At 41.6% G+C, this 17,670-nt stretch overlaps 1 protein-coding gene across 1 annotated transcript in view; it reads right to left on the bottom strand.

The window, feature by feature from the left end:
* LOC307207445 (ligand of Numb protein X 2-like) overlaps positions 1 to 14,337 on the bottom strand; it is a 47,365-nt gene extending 33,028 nt beyond the window's left edge. The window contains exon 1 of the mRNA XM_079961304.1: positions 13,704 to 14,337. The gene's annotated coding sequence lies outside the window, so the exon portion shown is untranslated. The remainder of the gene's footprint in view (positions 1 to 13,703) is intronic.
* Between the last annotated feature and the right edge of the window lie 3,333 nt (positions 14,338 to 17,670).

The raw sequence follows: 17,670 nt of genomic DNA, 5'->3' as shown, positions 1-17,670 counted from the left end.
GGAGGCCCCATTAGCTAAAGTGGTGCTTCAGGTTATGAACAGTTTTAGGTTAAGAATGGACCTCCAGAACAAATTAAGTACTTAACCCGAGGTACCACTGTATATATATACTTGCCAACCTAGGATAACATTTCTTGTATCTGATGAGGTTGACTCTAGTCTGTGAAAGCTTACACTGTAATACATTTGTTCAGTCTTGTAAAGAAGTATGTGAGTATGATCCTTCTGCCATCAACTTTCCTACATATCCACCTGCATGAAATTCTTGGTTGCTCATGACTAGCACTACCTTGTTAAGTACAACACCGAATTTGTTAATCTTCCTAGATAGAATAAAAACTGACAAATAGCCAGGTCCAGATGGTACCCACCTTAGTTTTCTCAAAGAACTCAAATGTGAGATTGCTGATCTTCTAAACAAAAATATGTAACTCGCCACTCAAATCAGCCTCCATACTTCAGGACTGGAAGTAACTTGTTCATAAACTATCTAAAATGAGGTGCAAGTAGTGAGGCAGCCAGGTTTGCTGATGGTGTTCAGAGTCATTAAAACAAAAGAATCATAGAATCATAGAATTGCAGAGTTGGAAGGGACCACAACGATTATCTAGTCCAGCCTCCTGCAATGCAGGAATCTTTTGCCCAAAATTGTGAAGAGCTCTAAAGGGACTTTTCCAAACTGAAAATGTTCAGAAAAGGGCAACCAAAATGATCAAGGGAATGCAGCAACTATGGTTCATATGTGTGCAGCTGACTCTTCCCAACCTCTAGTCTCCCCCCAGCCAAACACTTTTTGAGGCTGAGGCCCTTAGGTCAAGAACAAAGGAGATTTTATATGGAGTGTTAATGTGGAGGAAAGATGCTATTTTCTTGATCACTGTCATTTAAAACAGACAAACTCTCCAAGAGTCTTTTAATACCCATGAAATTTGGAGGAAGCATAAGGTATTTGCCCCATTTCACAGCCTTAAAACACTAAGTGGTGTCAAAACCCTTTGATACAACATCCCTGCTACCTTGCTCCTGGGTAGCAAAACCCTGCCTGCCAGCAATCAAATTTGTTTCTCAGCCACAATACTTGTGCAACCAGTTCTGAGAGTTTAGCTCCCAGAAACTCTATTTCCCATCCCCAACACAATCATATTTCTCTGCTCTTTCTTTTGGTGGGTTAAGAGATGAATCAATACCAGAGTAATAACTGTTCTGTTCTCTCCTGAAATGTGGGTGCTCACCAGGAACACAGTGGGGTGGGGTGGGGGTGGGGCAAAAAAAGACTAACAACTTCTGATAGGAATTTAGTCACCCAGCCTGCCTCAACAGAAGCAGTACTCTAGTTCTTACAGTCTTCTTTTGGAAACAAAATAGGACATAGACTACATCTTTAGCTATCTCAGAATGGCTACATTGTGAAAGGACATAAACATGTGGTCCTATGAAGGTACAAGAAGGGGCATTTCCTGTCAACTACAGTGGTGCCCCGCAAGACGAATGCCTCGCAAGACGGAAAACTCGCTAGACGAAAGAGTTTTCCGTTTTGGAGGTGCTTCGCAAAACGAATTTCCTATGGGCTTGCTTCGCAAGACGAAAATGTCTTACGAGTTCCTGCGGGGTTTTTTTCCTTTCCCACCCCTTTTTCTAAGCTGCTAAGCCGCTTATCCGCTAAGCCGGTAAGCCGCTAAAAGCCGCTAAACCGCTAATAGCGCTAATCCACTAAGCCATCAATGGGCTTGCTTCGCAAGACAAAAAAACCGCTAGACGAAGAGACTCGCGGAACGGATTCTTTTCGCCTTGCGAGGCACCACTGTACTCTCATGCTGGATTGTTTTCACTATTAAGTTGTGTTACAAGCTGATAAATCAACCTCTCCCAAGGTGTTGCGGTCTTTAAACAGAGGCATTGCCATCTCTTCTGCTATTTTTAAATGGTTTTCTTTCCAGAACTCTTCAAAGCAGTTTCCTGGTCTAACTATATTCATGAAGCACTGTTTCAGGTGTTACAGCAACATATGAAGCAGTCTTCACTATAGCCTTCTGCTATTTTCCTGTGGATGCCAGTCTTCCATATGCATGCCTTCACAAAGCCCACAATTAACACCACCACCACCACCACCACCAATTCTTTAAATATACTAGGAGTAGGAAACCAGCTAAGGAGGTGGTTGAACTTTTGTTATAGAAGGGACTTAAAATGTTAAGTAAAAGGAGATTGGCAAGAAGCTGATTTTTTTTTGTTTTTCTCTTCACTGTGGAAGATGTAGGGCAGATCCTTGTGCATGAGCTAACTTATCAGGAAGTCCTAGACCTAGAGAGTCTTGGAAGACGGGGCAAAGCATAATTACAGGAGATCCCTTAGGCCAGCACTTGCCTAACTCTACCCAACTGACATGTGAAAGTGCAGATCTTCTAACAAAACTATGAAAAGTATCCATAAGATCAGCCTCCATACCCAAGAACGAGAAAGTGGTCAGTGTAACATCAGCTCTTAAAAAGGCATTCAGAGAGGATCCAAGAAATTACAGGCCAATTATATTAACATCTGTTCAAGGGAATAATAAATTTATCAAGTAAAAAGAAAAATAAGTCTTGCTCAACGTTCCCTGGACAAAACACCAGTGTATAAAAATATACATGGTGTGGATGAAGAGAGGCTTTGCTGCCCACTGTCATAATACTAGAACCCAGGGTCATCCAAGGAAGCATAATGTTGGACAAGTCAGGAAAGACAAAAGGAAACACTTGTATTTTTTCAGCTTCACATATTATCATTTTCTTGGCATTTATTTTCAAAGCCTCAAACTGCAAGGGTCCAGCATACCTCATGGCAGGAATAACCAACCAGCCATAACAGCCAATGGTCAGGGGTAATGGTCAGCAACACCTGGAGGTCACCATGTTGGCTACCTGATTTATTAAAGGGGTAGTCAAGTGGCAGCTTACCAACCAGTTGACTCCTTCTGGCTCCCCTCTTGCCTAGCTTGAACCAAGCTGCTTCAGTCTCTACATTCTGAGGGAGCTGAGCAGCCTCTCACAGGGCACTCTGAACACTGGAAATTCACTTTAATGATAGTAATGTAAGTGTTCCTCTTGTCCCTTGTTGCCTCTCCATTTCTACAGAAGCCTTTTCCTCGAAGTAAGAAAGATTCAACAAGATACTCTAATGCTGTTCTGCACAATCATTGTCAAATAGATGTCAGTACCGACAAATACTATTCAGGTATGTGCAGCTTCAAATTGAGAAATGAGGTGGTTTTAACCACCCACATTTTGTTTTTTTTTTTATATAATATTTATTAATAGTTGTTTTTTTTAAAATTATAACATAATAAACAAAACATACAAAAAACATCACATTTCATAACATATTTTCTTATCCTTTTTGGACTTCCTCACATCTCCCTCTCCTACGTTCCAAAATATAAAAATTAATTCAGCAATTTATCACCTTGTCCCCACCTTATCTAATTTTCCAATGTTATATCTTAAATTTTAGATATATTCATTTGACTTTTTAAAACTTTTTAGTTTAGCCTAATCATTATCTAAAAATTGATTTTTTCCTAGATTTAGCTTATCTTCATAATTCAGTTTATCTAATTCAATGGTGCCAAGTTGTTTGTGATCAAGCATCCTCCTTAACAGGGACGCAGGTGGCGCTGTGGGTTAAAGCTTCAGCGTCTAGGACTTGCCGATCGAAAGGTCGGCGGTTCGAATCCCTACGGCAGGGTGCGCTCCCGCTGCTCGGTCCCAGCGCCTGCCAACCTAGCAGTTCGAAAGCACCTCCAGGTGCAAGTAGATAAATAGGGACCGCTTACCAGCGGGAAGGTAAACGGCGTTTCCGTGTGCGGCTCTGGCTCGCCAGAGCAGCTTTGTCACGCTGGCCACGTGACCCGGAAGTGTCTCCGGACAGCGCTGGCCCCTGGCCTCTTAAGTGAGATGGGCGCACAACCCCAGAGTCTGTCAAGACTGGCCCGTACGGGCAGGGGTACCTTTACCTTTACCTTTATCCTCCTTAACATTCATACAGTTTACAATATTTTTGCAAATAGTCCTTAAATTTCTTCCAATCTTCTTCCACCGTTTCCTCTCCCAGGTCTCGAATTCTGCCAGTCATCTCAGCCAGTTCCATATAGTCTATCAGTTGCATCTGCCATTCTTCCAGTGTGGGTAGATCTTGGGTTTTCCAATGTTTAGCAACGAGTATCCTTGCTGCTATTGTTGCATACATAAAAAATGTTCGGTCATTCCTTAGCACCCTCTGGTCAACGATGCCCAAAAGGAAGGCCTCTAGTTTCTTAGGGAAGGTATACTTAAATACCTTTTTCAGCTCATTGTATATCATTTCCCAGAAGGCCTTAACCCTAGGGCAAGTCCACCAGAGGTGAAAGAACGTTCCTTCACTTTCCCTGCATTTCCAACACTTATTATCAGACAAGTGGTATATTTTTGCAAGTTTGACTGGGGTCATGTACCATCTATATATCATTTTCATTACATTTTCTTTCAAAGCATTACATGCAGTGAAATTCAGCCCAATGGTCCATAACTTTTCCCAGTCCTCAAACATAATATTATACCCAATGTCCTGTGCCCACTTTATCATAGCCGATTTAACCATTTCATCTTGTGTGTTCCATTTTAACAGCAAGTTATACATTCTTGAGAGTACCTTAGTCTTAGGCTCTAACAGTTCCGTTTCTAACTTCGATTTTTCCACCTGGAATCCTAACTTTTTATCAAGTTTAAAAACTTCTTTAATCTGAGCATAATGTATCCAATCTCGCACTTTGTCTTTCATTTTCTCCTGACTCTGCAATTTCCAATTATCTCCATCTTTTTTCTAATATTTCCCAATACTTCGGCCATTTGGCCTCCATATTGAGTCTTTTCCGGGCCTTAGCTTCCAATGGTGAAAGCCACCTTGGAGTTTTGTTTTCCAATAAGTCTTTGTATTTTGTCCAGACATTAAACACTGCTTTTCTGACAATATGGTTCTTGAAATTCTTATTGATCTTAACCTTGTCATACCATAAATATGCATGCCAACCAAACGCATTGTCAAAACCTTCCAGATCTAGTACATTAGTGTCTTCGAGAAGCAGCCAATCTTTCAACCAGCAAAAAGCTGCTGATTCATAATACAGCCTTAAGTCTGGCAGGGCAAAGCCCCCTCTTTCTTTCGCATCAGTTAATATCTTAAACTTAATTCTGGGCTTTTTGCCCTGCCAGACAAATTTAGAAATATCTCTCTGCCACTTCCGGAAACACTCTGTTTTGTCCACAATCTGTAATGTTTGAAATAAAAAAAGCATTTTCGGCAATACATTCATCTTTACAGCAGCAATTCGGCCTAACAAGGAAAGTTTCAATCTTGTCCAACTTTCTAAGTCTCTCTTAATTTCTGCCCAGCATTTCTCATAATTATCTTTAAATAGACTCAGATTTTTTGCTGTTATATTTACCCCTAGGTATTTTACTTTTTTAACCACGTTCAACTCTGTCTCTTTCTGAAACTGTTCTGACTCTGTAACTGTCAAGTTTTTCCCCAATACCTTAGTTTTCTGCTTATTTAACTTACCACACATATAGGAGGACACAACAACACAATCATGTAACCTTTAATGGTCTACTAACCAGGTAAACAATCTGCCCAGTCTCGATCTTCTACTTTTCCCAGCCAGGAGTTATTTGAGCCTAGAAATAAATTAAAGTTATTGTGGATTTTCTCCCTTCCCAGTTATTAATGCCTATAAATAAATTTCTGCCTAGCCACCTAAATTTATCTACCCTAAAGATCTAAACAGGAATTTTGTGAGTCAGGTTACACAGGAATGTAGTCATGGCATAAGTTTAGAAAGAGGTCAAAGGGAAGAACTAAAGCAGTTCAGCATATGCTTATCTGACATATTGTGGGTGGAAGCATATAAAAAGCCAATAGATAATAAGCAGAGTAAATTTAGGAAGAATAGTAGCTATCCACAATGGAAGGTGCCTTATAAAGTCAGACCATTTGTCCTACGTTAAGTGTTGCCTACCCTGATTAGCGTTTCAGACAGGAAGCTTTATTCACCCATCTGGAGATGCCTGGGATTTTTTGCATCTGCTCTACAACCAAGCTATGGCCATCACCCTGAAGATGGCACACAATTGCTCATATACTGGTGATTTGCACATTTGTTACAAGAAAACCTTTGACTCTATGAGAATTTATTCCAAGAAAACCTTGGAAGTCTATGAGGAGTTCCTCGGTGTGAAGTACTAATGCACAAGCTCTCTTGAGAGACAGCTTGCCCACCATTACTAATATTTGTGTCAAGCTGTGGACATGTTCTAGCATGCACACTTCATACAGTACAATGAGGACACCCAGGGAAACTTACCTGTGAATTTACTGTCTACCCTGAATCATGACCTAGAGTGCTCTGAAATGTTTTAAGTGTTTCCTCGGAAGATGAGTCTATGGAGAAATGGTTCCCTGAAGGTCAAAATGTCTCCCATATTCTTTATGAGTTCACCCTTATTAAGAACTTTCTTTTTCATATGCTTCTTATAATTCCCATTCTTCCTATATAACATGCAAATTCTGATACTGTTGCCTAGGCTATTTAATATCTGCACTGGGGGTGAGGATCAATCCTGTGGCCTACAGTTGCGATTTCCATGATCCCTACCTCTGACCATGTTGGTTGGGACTGATGGGAGTTGTAATCCAGTAATATTTGGAGGTCAATAGGTTCTCCTTCTCTGAACTATGTGAAACCACTGAACAAGCTCATCTAGATATCTGAGGTGAGATGTCATCAATATGTAGATGTACAACTCTATTTTGCTTTTTCTTAGATTGAAGCTGTGAAAGTGCTGAACTGGTCCCTGAGTTGGTAATGGACTGGATAAGGACCAATAAACTGAAGTTGGATTAAGATGGAGGAAGTTATGGTGAGTGGTTCATCTGGCTTCAGAGGTGGATCCCTTTCTACATAGACTGCTCTCTCCCTAATGAATCAGAACCAGATGTTGAGCTGCCCTTATACCCAGCCTTAAATTTAGAGACCCAAGTAGTTTCTGTATCATAAAGAACATTTGACTAACTAATGATGATACTAAACATGCCCAGAAAGAGATAGTGTGACTAGCTTACACATGCTCTGGTAAAAGCTCACTTAAGAGTACTATATAATGCATTGTACAAGGGCTGCCTTTTAAGACAACATGGAAACCTCAGTAGGTACAAAACAAAGAAACTAGATTTGTGATTAGCATGTGAAGCACATCTCAGCAGCAGTGAAATATTGGCACCAATTCCCAGTCCATTTCCAGGAGCAATTCAAATTGCTAGTTCTCATCTTACCAGGCTAGGACCCAGATATGTGAAGGACAATCTTCTCCTGCACAAACCTGTCTTCCTCAAGGACCATTCTCTGGGTCCCTACACCTCCAAAAGTAAGAAGACAAATGGCCAATGAGAGGACCTTTTCTGAAGAGGTACCCAAGTTATGGAACACTTAATGTGGGAAGGCTTCCAGCACTGATTTATTTTTTGCATACATGGTAAGAACTATTTATTTGCCCAAGTCTTTCAGATTTTTAGTCTTCTAGGCTTTTATGCTGCGTTTACTGTACTGTTGGGTTTTGTAATATTAAAGATGTTGTTGTTTATGGTGTTTTTAAGAATTCTGTAAAACACTTGGAATGTCTTCAGACTAAGGAGTGAGGTATACAGCTATGTTCAATGAAACTTCTTTCCAGTATGTATATATAGGATGTATGTATACAGTATGTATGTATACATACAGTAAGTATGTATAGGATGGAAGCCTGAGTGAATATATTAGAAAATGACCCTATTAAACTGCACAATCAGCAGCTAAATAATGTTTCTACTCTGTCTTCCAAACTAAACAACCTTTCCTTTTGAAAAATATTGTCCTCCATTGCCAAATGTGCTTTGAACTAACAAGCTGTTTTTATATATCATACTTCATTAAGTGTCGTCAAGACTCTTCATTCTTTTTATTGATATTAGTGACTTCACAAAGAAAGCAACCAAACTTAAGGCTCAAGACTGAACAAATAATGTCTCCTGCAATTAACATACAAAATCCAAACTAAAAGCAAAAGTTAAAACCTAGGATTTATCCAAGTAACTGCAGCTAAAAGAAGAGTTGCCAACAGAATGGTTACCTTCCAAGGATGTGGTAAAGTGTTAATAAATGGAGACCGTATGTCTACTACCTAATTTCTTTGAAAAGCCCACTTCAAAACACATTCATCCTATATGTTTATCAGAAAATTCCACTTTACTTAATTTTAAGAGAGATAATGCTAAATAATTACCTTACCTTATGAAGCTTTAGCAAATTATAATGCCTACAGCCACATTTCTAGCATGTTCTTTCACTCCTGTCCAATCATGCTACACTAGATAGCGTCAGCAGCCTCAGACGTGTACTTCCAACAGCATTGGGAAACTGTCCATTTAAACAGATCACAGGCACACACTTTTTGTCACCTATCACAATTAGTCATTCATGAAGACTGCCTAGTAAGAAATATTCCTTATCTAACACAATTTGAAAATGTTAATCAGAATGTCTAGCCAAATAGTCATAATTGTACACTTCCCTCACCTATCTTTCTTCAAGACAGCACAGTATGAAATGTTCCTTATCTAATATAATTTGGAAATGTTAATCAGAACGTCTAGCCAGACATTCATTAACGTAACAAAGCAGAAATAGATAGTGCATGCCAGGAACAGAACAATGAGAAGAAATAACACTGTGAATGATACTGTGAATTTTCTTCTTCCCCCTTACAGTTTCTCAAATTCCATGTTAATTGGGCAAGGTCTCAACACTCCGCACAACTCCATACACAGCTATACTATCATGCACAATTCCATATACCATTCACACAATCACTATTATATGTCTTCATTCCACTGTACTATGGACATTAGTTCCATAAGATGTGGTGATGATGTCGAAAGAGAGTAAGACAGATTGATGTCTACTAGACATATTAGCAATATGTTACTTTCTGGAAGAGTACTTTTGCTTCCCTATCCGGCTGTTGACTTCTCATAAGAATCTGATTGGCTGCTGTGAGAAACAATAACTGGACTAGATAGGCCAGTGGTAGATCCAGCAGAATGGCTCTTACTTAAATGTGTAAGAACAAAATTATGGGTTGAAATGCTTAAAAAATGGTTATATATTGGTACCTCGGGTTACAGGCGCTTCAGGTTACAGATGCTTCAGGTTACAGACTCCGCTAACCCAGAAATAGTACCTTGGGTTAAGAACTTTGCTTCAGGATGAGAAAAGAAATGGCAGGGTGGCGGCCGGGCAGCAGTGGGAGGCCCCATTAGCTAAAGTGATACCTCAGGTTCACAGTTTCAGGTTAAGAACGGACCTCCAGAATGAATTAGGTTCTTAACCCAAGGTACCACTACATAGGTAAACTGTGTGGATTGCAACAGCCACAGCAGTTTCAAGAGAATTCCTAAGGCCCAGTCTAAGGTTTAAGCCGAGGTATTAAAAATTACTGGATTTATACAATTTCAGTAATCAGTAAACTTTCATTACACTAGCCAAAGGCCATGGCATCATCTAAGCAGAAGAAAAGAAAAAATATCAGCAATCACCACAATTTCACAGTCCTAAACTTAGCTATGTCATAGGTGTAAACGACTACATATTAGAGCTTTTAGGTAGTAATACTCCCAACAGTTTTCAGGTTCTGTGTTGGATCACTCCATAGTTCCATATACTGAGATGGTCCTGACATTGTTCACCGAGCCAACCTTGACCAAACAGACAACATCTGACAAACAATGGGCTGAGAGCAGCTGTTAAACCAAACCTTAAATGAGGCTTTGGGCAAACTGTTGCTTGGCATGACGTTCAACCAACAAACCAAACTTTGGTATCCCATACATCAGAATTCACTTTTTCTCTCTACAAACAATGGATTATTAGGCACTCCCTTATTTGTTCTAGGATACACAAAGAGCACCAAGAATTATACAGTTAGAAAAGCAAGCATGATTGCTCCCCTTAACATTATCTTTACAGAACTCTCACGCTAACATTTCAATAAAAATGCTATGGATAGTATATAAAGTGGTCTTTGTTACCATCAAGAAGACACCTCCCAAGTGACTAAAAAAATTACCGGTATGTACAGTACTCTGCTCCTGCAATGCCCACAGGATAGCTCAGTCAGTACAGCACGAGACTCTTAATCTCAGGGTCATGGGTTCAAGTCCCACATTTGGCAAAATGATTCCTATATTGCAGGGGACTGGACTAGATGACCCCTGTGGTTCCTTTCAACTCTACAGTTCTGTTATTCTATATTTCTATGTGGTTAATCCACATAATATGTAGGTAAGGCTCTATTTAATTTTCTTCCTCAACCATCCTTTTCAGTGAAGAAACATAGTTATTATATTGTCTCAAAAGGCAAAGTCAGGGGTTTAACCAGCAATTTCCTCTGTAAGACTTGGGCTTTTGGAAGATGAGGTCTTTGAAAGCACAAAGCCATCTTTATCTGCAATATATGTAGAGCTCTACAATCCTTCTCTTTCATTTATCACTAGCTGGAAGCTGAAATGAGAGAATCATATTTATGTCTCTCATCTTTTGACTATGAGTTACAAAAGTAGACTTTGGACAGGAGATATATTCATCACAACTTCAAGCAGCTCACAGAAAAATAAACTGATGAACTGTTCATAAGAAAGGAAGCAATACATGACACTTAAGAGACTGGATGTATCTCATTAGTCCTACCCTAGTAAAACAGCATCAGAAAAACATTTCTTCTTCCTTGTCTTTACATTTTTCATGCATCTTTCACTTTGTTATTCATTGTCCAGAGACATTACCATGTTTGTCTGTTGCAGCAAAAACAACAAAATGAGTCTTGTGGCACTTTAATGATTAACAGATTTATTATGGCATAAGCTGTCATGGTCCACAATACAATTCATCAGATACATGAAGTTTTATCCTGAACTCTGGATCTGACTGTTTATAATTCCAACATGCCACCCCATGGGTATATATATACCTGCAACTCAGGATAACACCTCATACATCTGATTAAATGGCTGTATTATACAAAAGCAAATGCCATAATAAATGTTTGTGTCATTAAGGTGCCAAAACACATTGTTCTTTTTGTTATTGTGTCACTATTTATTTTCTCACTTGCGTATTTCGAAAACAAAGGCCATTGAAATTGGCCCCATTTGAACATCACATCATGGTTAATGACTTACCATGCTCATGCCTAAGAGGGCACAGAGTAAGCAAATCATGATCCCTGGCTCAGATGTAATGCAGTGCCAGGGATGCTTGTTTGTTTCCCCCCAGCACTAGCAAGGAGCATACAGAGCAAACCATTAATTATGGTTTACCATGATGTGTGAATTGGATCACAGTGTTTATTGCACAAAATGTGTAATTGCTCATTTAAAAATCAAGACAAACTGTGCAAGCCACCAAATTCCCTTTCTGCCAGGCTAGAAGAGGGTTAGATTGAGTGGAGGCACAGTCCTGATCTTCTGCACCTGTGGAATGACACCAACATCACTCTGCTGGCACAGAATAGTCTCTTCTGCCTGCTTGCAGTGGATAGCCCTGAAACATGGCATTTTGAGGTGCACGGAGAGGCCACTTCAAAAAGCCCATTGGGTAGCAGCCAGGTTTTGGATTGTACCTGGAGTGAAGTAATGCTTACATAGCAATAGGTTTTGTACAGAGGCTCCAAAGAACTCCACAAAAGAAAGCCAATTCAATTATTACCTGTTTCACGAAACTGAAGGCAAACAAGATTACCTAATCAAAAAGGGCAAAGTCCAAACTAAGATTTACACAGAAAAGGGCAATTGTGAATCACAACATTATTTCAGAATACTATTTATTCTACATTTGCTTTGCAACTAGTTTTTTTTCTTTTTTTGGCACTACAAAAAAGGGAAAATGGTAAATTAGGAAGGAGTAAATATACCGTGTAGTTAGTCAGAAGAGCACATGGGGTGGGCGTGTTGTGATACTGCATTTTCAGAAGGAACTGTTAGATTTTAATACATGACATCACAATTAATCAGGATTTAGACTGCAATATTATACGCATTTCTCTAAACAGGAAAAACCACTGAGTAGGCTTGCATATGACTCCTAAATAGGATGAAAGACTAAACACTTACTAGAAGGTAAACAAATCCCAGTGACCTTGATGTGATTTGCTTCTCCGGAAACGCTCACTGCATAACTAAAAACTGCTATCTCCTAGTTCTATAGCAACAGCATACCAACTCAGAAGTTCAATGGGACTAACGCTTAGTTAAGCCTAATTAGCTCTAAATCTAATTTTTTTACATGTTTGTGAGTGCTTGTCTTAAAAAGCTGGATAGAAATATACCAAACACATTCATCAGTGTTTGTGATAGCCATGAGTTAGGCTGCACAAACTGTGAGACACCAAATATGACCATACCAGCCTGTATGTATTTATTTTAGCCTGCCAAACCCATCCCCATCACCCAGTATTTAATAGGCAGGTAAGAAAAAAACAGAGAATAACTTGCCAGTGACTGGCGGGGTTGCTTGCAGTTTGGGGAGATCACAAGTTGTTACACCTATGGCCTCCTTGCTCTGTACAATCTAAACTATTGCTATTGCATCAAACGACGGAATAAACCCACTTCTTATGTCACAAGGCAAAAAGAGCACCTAAAACTTATTAAGAAGTTACTAATCCATAATAATTGCTCTTGCACTGCTGCTGGGTGGTTCAAAACATGGTTTGGTTTCTGTGTTGATCACAACCATTCCAATAAGATTAATATTAATAATATAATATATATGTATTATAAATACACCTGAAGCTCTACTGAGTTCCACCCTTCCCATTCATGTTTGCTCATGAACTGAGGACATAGTTTCTAAACCCCGTTGAACAATTCTGACTACTTGCATTTTTATCTTGCCCCACCTCCATGGGGCACCACATAAGTGATGGAAACTCTCTCCCCAATTTATCTTCACAACCACCACCCTGTGAGATGGGACAATTGCTAACTCTTAGCTTGACCTAAAGACACTGAGGGTGACAAACACGTCACAGAGCTCTGAACTATAAATTCACCTATACAATTATTAACATATGTATCATGAAGGGAATTATTGGGGGGGGGAGACATCAGGGAAATAATAATCCCCCCAAGCATAACCCCCTATTCAAATTAACCTCCCCCACTAACCCAAATTTTTAATCCGAGGAGTTTTGCAAATCGCCTGGTTGATTTTTCTCAAAACAGAACTCAGCGAATAGTTAAAACAACAACACAGAACAGATCTCATCTTCACCACAACCCAAGTAACATTTTGAAGCTCTTCCTGACCACATGAGTCATTTTTATGCCTTGTTACTGCTGTCGTTACTATTATGATTGGTTCCACACCCCTCTTAGGGCACGGAAGTCATCCTGAGGTGGTCAAAGGAGAGCGAGAGAACTCGGCGATCCTCTCTGAAAGAAGCCGCAACACTTCCCATCCAAACCCCGAAACTTTGTGTGTGTGTTGTGGTAAGAATTAACGATGTTGGGTGCGTCTCCCCCTCCGCGCTTGACCCGGTCTCAATCCCACGGCAGCTCGGGAGAAGGAGGAGGAGGGAGGAGGAGGGAGGCGGACTCACCTGGTGGAGGTAAGGCGCGGGGGAGAGGGCTCCTCAGACCCGCCGGAGGGCGGGAAAGGCGCCAAGGAAAAGCGCGGGCTCCCGGCTCTCCTCAGGAGACCCACTGCCGCTGCCGCCGCCGCCGAACCCGGCCCAGGTCGGTAGGGCTGAGGCAACGTGGCTGCTTCTCTTGTGAGTTTCCGGGCGGAGGAAAGAAAGAAAGACGAAACCACTGAGAGGGCGGAGAGAGGGAGGAGAAAGAGGAGGCGGGTGCCGCTCAGGTGCCTCAGTCTGCCCGCCTCCACCCCTCGAAACAGCCGCTGCCGCCGCCTCTTTCCCCGCCTGCCTTTGCCTTTGCCGCCGCCCCTCAAAACAACGCCTCACACGCGCGCCCGGCTGGTTGTCCTCCAGGTGCCCCCTCCCCTCCCCCGATAAGTTTCCTTTCTCTCTGTATCACACACGCAAAAGATGTATAAAATGAATGGCTGGCTCAGATGCCGCCGCCCTTGGCCAAAATGTTGCCCCAAATCGCAGGCTACAGCGCGGTGCAGACGCGGTTCGAGCGACCTGGGAGACCAGGGTTCAAGCCGCGGGGAATGACCCCCTGGTCGTCTTTGCCTGCTCTCAACCTAACCTACCTGGCAGAGTTGTTGTGAGGCCACCTTATGCTCCTTGCAGGTGAAGGGGGAGAGTTATTTGTTTCATATAATTTATACACCGCTTGACTGTAACACACCACACACACAAGCTGTTTATGAAAAGATTAAAAAAAAAATTGGGTGGGGGTGGGCAAAATCCGCAACACTACTTTAAAACATACAAAAGTTAAAACACTAAAACCTCCTGATGGGTTCCTGCACTTACACTTGTAGCCCAATCCTAAACACACATCATAGGGAGTCAGACCCATTGAACACAATGCACTTTTGTTTTTCTTGTCTACACAGTTTCTCCATCAGTCCTAAAAAGTGGTGGGGTGTTACATAAACTGTGCCCATTTTATATTTGCTTATTATCATTTATTAAATTTGCATCACACATTTATATGCAACTCTAGAAAGTATTGCTGCATGCCACCCCAGTCTCCAAGTGGTGTGAGATTCCATGGGTTTCAATCACTTCCTTAGGAATGAGACACAGCGGAGACTGGTATCTCTATGTTATATGGTTTATTTACACACATATATACAGTGGTACCTCAGGCTAAGAACTTAATTCGTTCCGGAGGTCCGTTCTTAACCTGAAACTGTTCTTAATCTGAGGTACCACTTTAGCTAATGGGGCCTCCTGCTGCTGCTGCGTCACCGCCACACAATTCTGTTCTCATCCTGAAGCAAAGTTCTTTGAGGTACTCTTTCTTGGTTAGAAGAGTCTGTAAGCTGAAGCGTCTGTAACCTGAGGTACCACTGTACAACAATGCAGTGCCAGATTAAAGCCTGTGGAAGCCCACAGGCAGTCCAAATATCCAGGCCCCTGTTGCAGATTATCTCCTAATATGTTTTTTATTTTACCAACCAATAATTCTAATAAACCCATTTTGATCCATTGTCCTGGGGCTCCTAAAAGGCCACCTGGCACTAGATGGAGGGGTTCACAGCATTAACACTCCAAGAGGGCTTTGTTTCCCCCATAGCCACAGCCTTGGATTTAAACATAAATCACACAACTCTCTGGCTTTCCAACCTGTTGCTTTCTGCTCCTAGCTCACATCTCCTAATTCTCTAGCCTTTGTCCTTCTAACTACCAGCCAGTTGAGGGAAGGGCTCAACCCATTTATTGTCTGGCACAGATTCACTTCTTTTGTTCACTTAAAGGTAAAGGTAAAGGTAGAGGTACCCCTGCCCGTACGGGCCAGTCTTGACAGACTCTGGGGTTGTGCGCCCATCTCACTTAAGAGGCCAGGGGCCAGCGCTGTCCGGAGACACTTCCGGGTCACGTGGCCAGCGTGACATCGCTGCTCTGGCCAGAGCCAGAGCCAGAGCCAGAGCCGCACACAGAAACGCCGTTTACCTTCCCGCTGGTAAGCGGTCCCTATTTATCTACTTGCACCCGGAGGTGCTTTCGAACTGCTAGGTTGGCAGGCGCTGGGACCGAGCAGTGGGAGCGCACCCCGCCGCAGGGATTCGAACCGCCAACCTTTCGATCGGCAAGCCCTAGGCGCTGAGGCTTTAACCCACAGCGCCACCTGCGTCCCCTTTGTTCACTTAATTGCCCATTAATTAGGCTTTCATCTCACCAGGAATTTGAATCCTTGTTTATATTTTAACACTTGGGTCTTGGCATACAGCCTACTCCTCTGCACCAAACTCATAAAAGTATTCTGTGAGGTGACCTAAATGGAGAAAAACAGCAGCTGGTCCACGGTCAGAGAACTGACCTTGAAGTCAAACTGTCCAGCCAGTGTTTTATGGTGTTCAGATTTGCACGCTTATCTAGATTTCCATTTTTCCTCTGGGTGCCTTTTCATCAAGAGGCCTCTGAGCAGTAATATTACAGTAAGACTAAAATATAAGCCAATATACATAAAAAGAATTAGCATAAATCCAAGGAGCAAACAAAATTCATAGTGCTGTTGTAACAAAAACAGCAAATAAGAGAAAATGAAACTCCCAGCCGAAGAATGTGATGAAACAAAGCCCCTATCAGAAAGGATGAAAAGGAGTTTTAACCTTTTTTTAGCCCATTGGTCTTTGAATTGCTCAAGAACATATAACAATAATCTTGAACTTACATTAGGTCATATATTTACCTTTGATTGACACATGGCTCTGTTCAATCTTGCTTAGCAATGCTCATTCTTGGCAGAGATAATGTGAGAGAGCTTCAGAGTCATTGCTCGTATCACGGAGAAAAACAATTTAAAATGAATGCACATTCTGACCAACTTGGAGGAGTAAACTGCAGTCTTAAGAAATACAAAAACCAATTTCAACATCTTCTATGAGATGCTACCTGAGAGGAATTCTTAAAACTTTCTAGCCCTTTTCTTGCCAGTAATTTCATATTTTGTAGGGGTTTTTAGGATCCTTGTGCTATTCCTGTTGGCAAACATATCTGTTCATTACCCCAGGCACTGTACTACAGAAAACATTTGGCATTTCATAGTTTCATTACCTCACCAGCCTCTAGCAATATATTGGATGCATACCCATTACCTAGCACTACTCTGTTCCCCTTTTAACCCATGTATAACATTTGTATGTCACCCTCCCCAACAACTGGCATTTCTCTCTGCTTATCATTTATTTGCACAATATCCCACACTATCTTCCCCTTGATGCACAAGGGCCCCAGGTAAAGGTAAAGGTAAAGGTACCCCTGCCCGTACGGGCCAGTCTTGACAGACTCTGGGGTTGTGCGCCCATCTCACTTAAGAGGCCAGGGGCCAGCGCTGTCCGGAGACACTTCCGGGTCACGTGGCCAGCGTGACAAAGCTGCATCTGGCGAGCCAGCGCAGCACACGGAAACGCCGTTTACCTTCCCGCCAGTAAGCGGTCCCTATTTATCTACTTGCACCCGGAGGTGCTTTCGAACTGCTAGGTTGGCAGGCGCTGGGACCGAGCAGCGGGAGCGCACCCCGCCGCAGGGATTCGAACCGCCGACCTTTCGATCGGCAAGCCCTAGGCGCTGAGGCTTTAACCCACAGCGCCACCTGCGTCCCTTTTTTTTTTACCCCAGGTAAGTATACCCAAATATTCCTTTTATGCCATTCAGTCCATGTCCCAGCTATCCCTCATTCTTGGTAGTTTATTTAAAAATAAAAGATACAAGATCAATCATATAATTAAAAATGTTCTTCATTATTTTAGACATATTGATCAATATCATTCATTCTTATAGCTATCATCTGGAATTCATCTTACTCTATGCAGTCACTGGTATTGTGATTTTCAGACTAACTTGCTGGATCATCACCTCATCGTGGTGAGTAGGCTTGCATGTTCCTATGACCCTTGTGAGCGAAGCTGCCGGGAGTCTTGTATTCCCA

The sequence above is a fragment of the Podarcis cretensis genome (genome assembly GCF_951804945.1).
Source record: "Podarcis cretensis genome assembly, chromosome: Z".
NCBI classification, from domain to species: domain Eukaryota; kingdom Metazoa; phylum Chordata; class Lepidosauria; order Squamata; family Lacertidae; genus Podarcis; species Podarcis cretensis.
The sequence above is the reverse complement of the archived record's forward strand: the minus strand, read 5'-3'. Positions and strand labels throughout refer to the sequence as shown.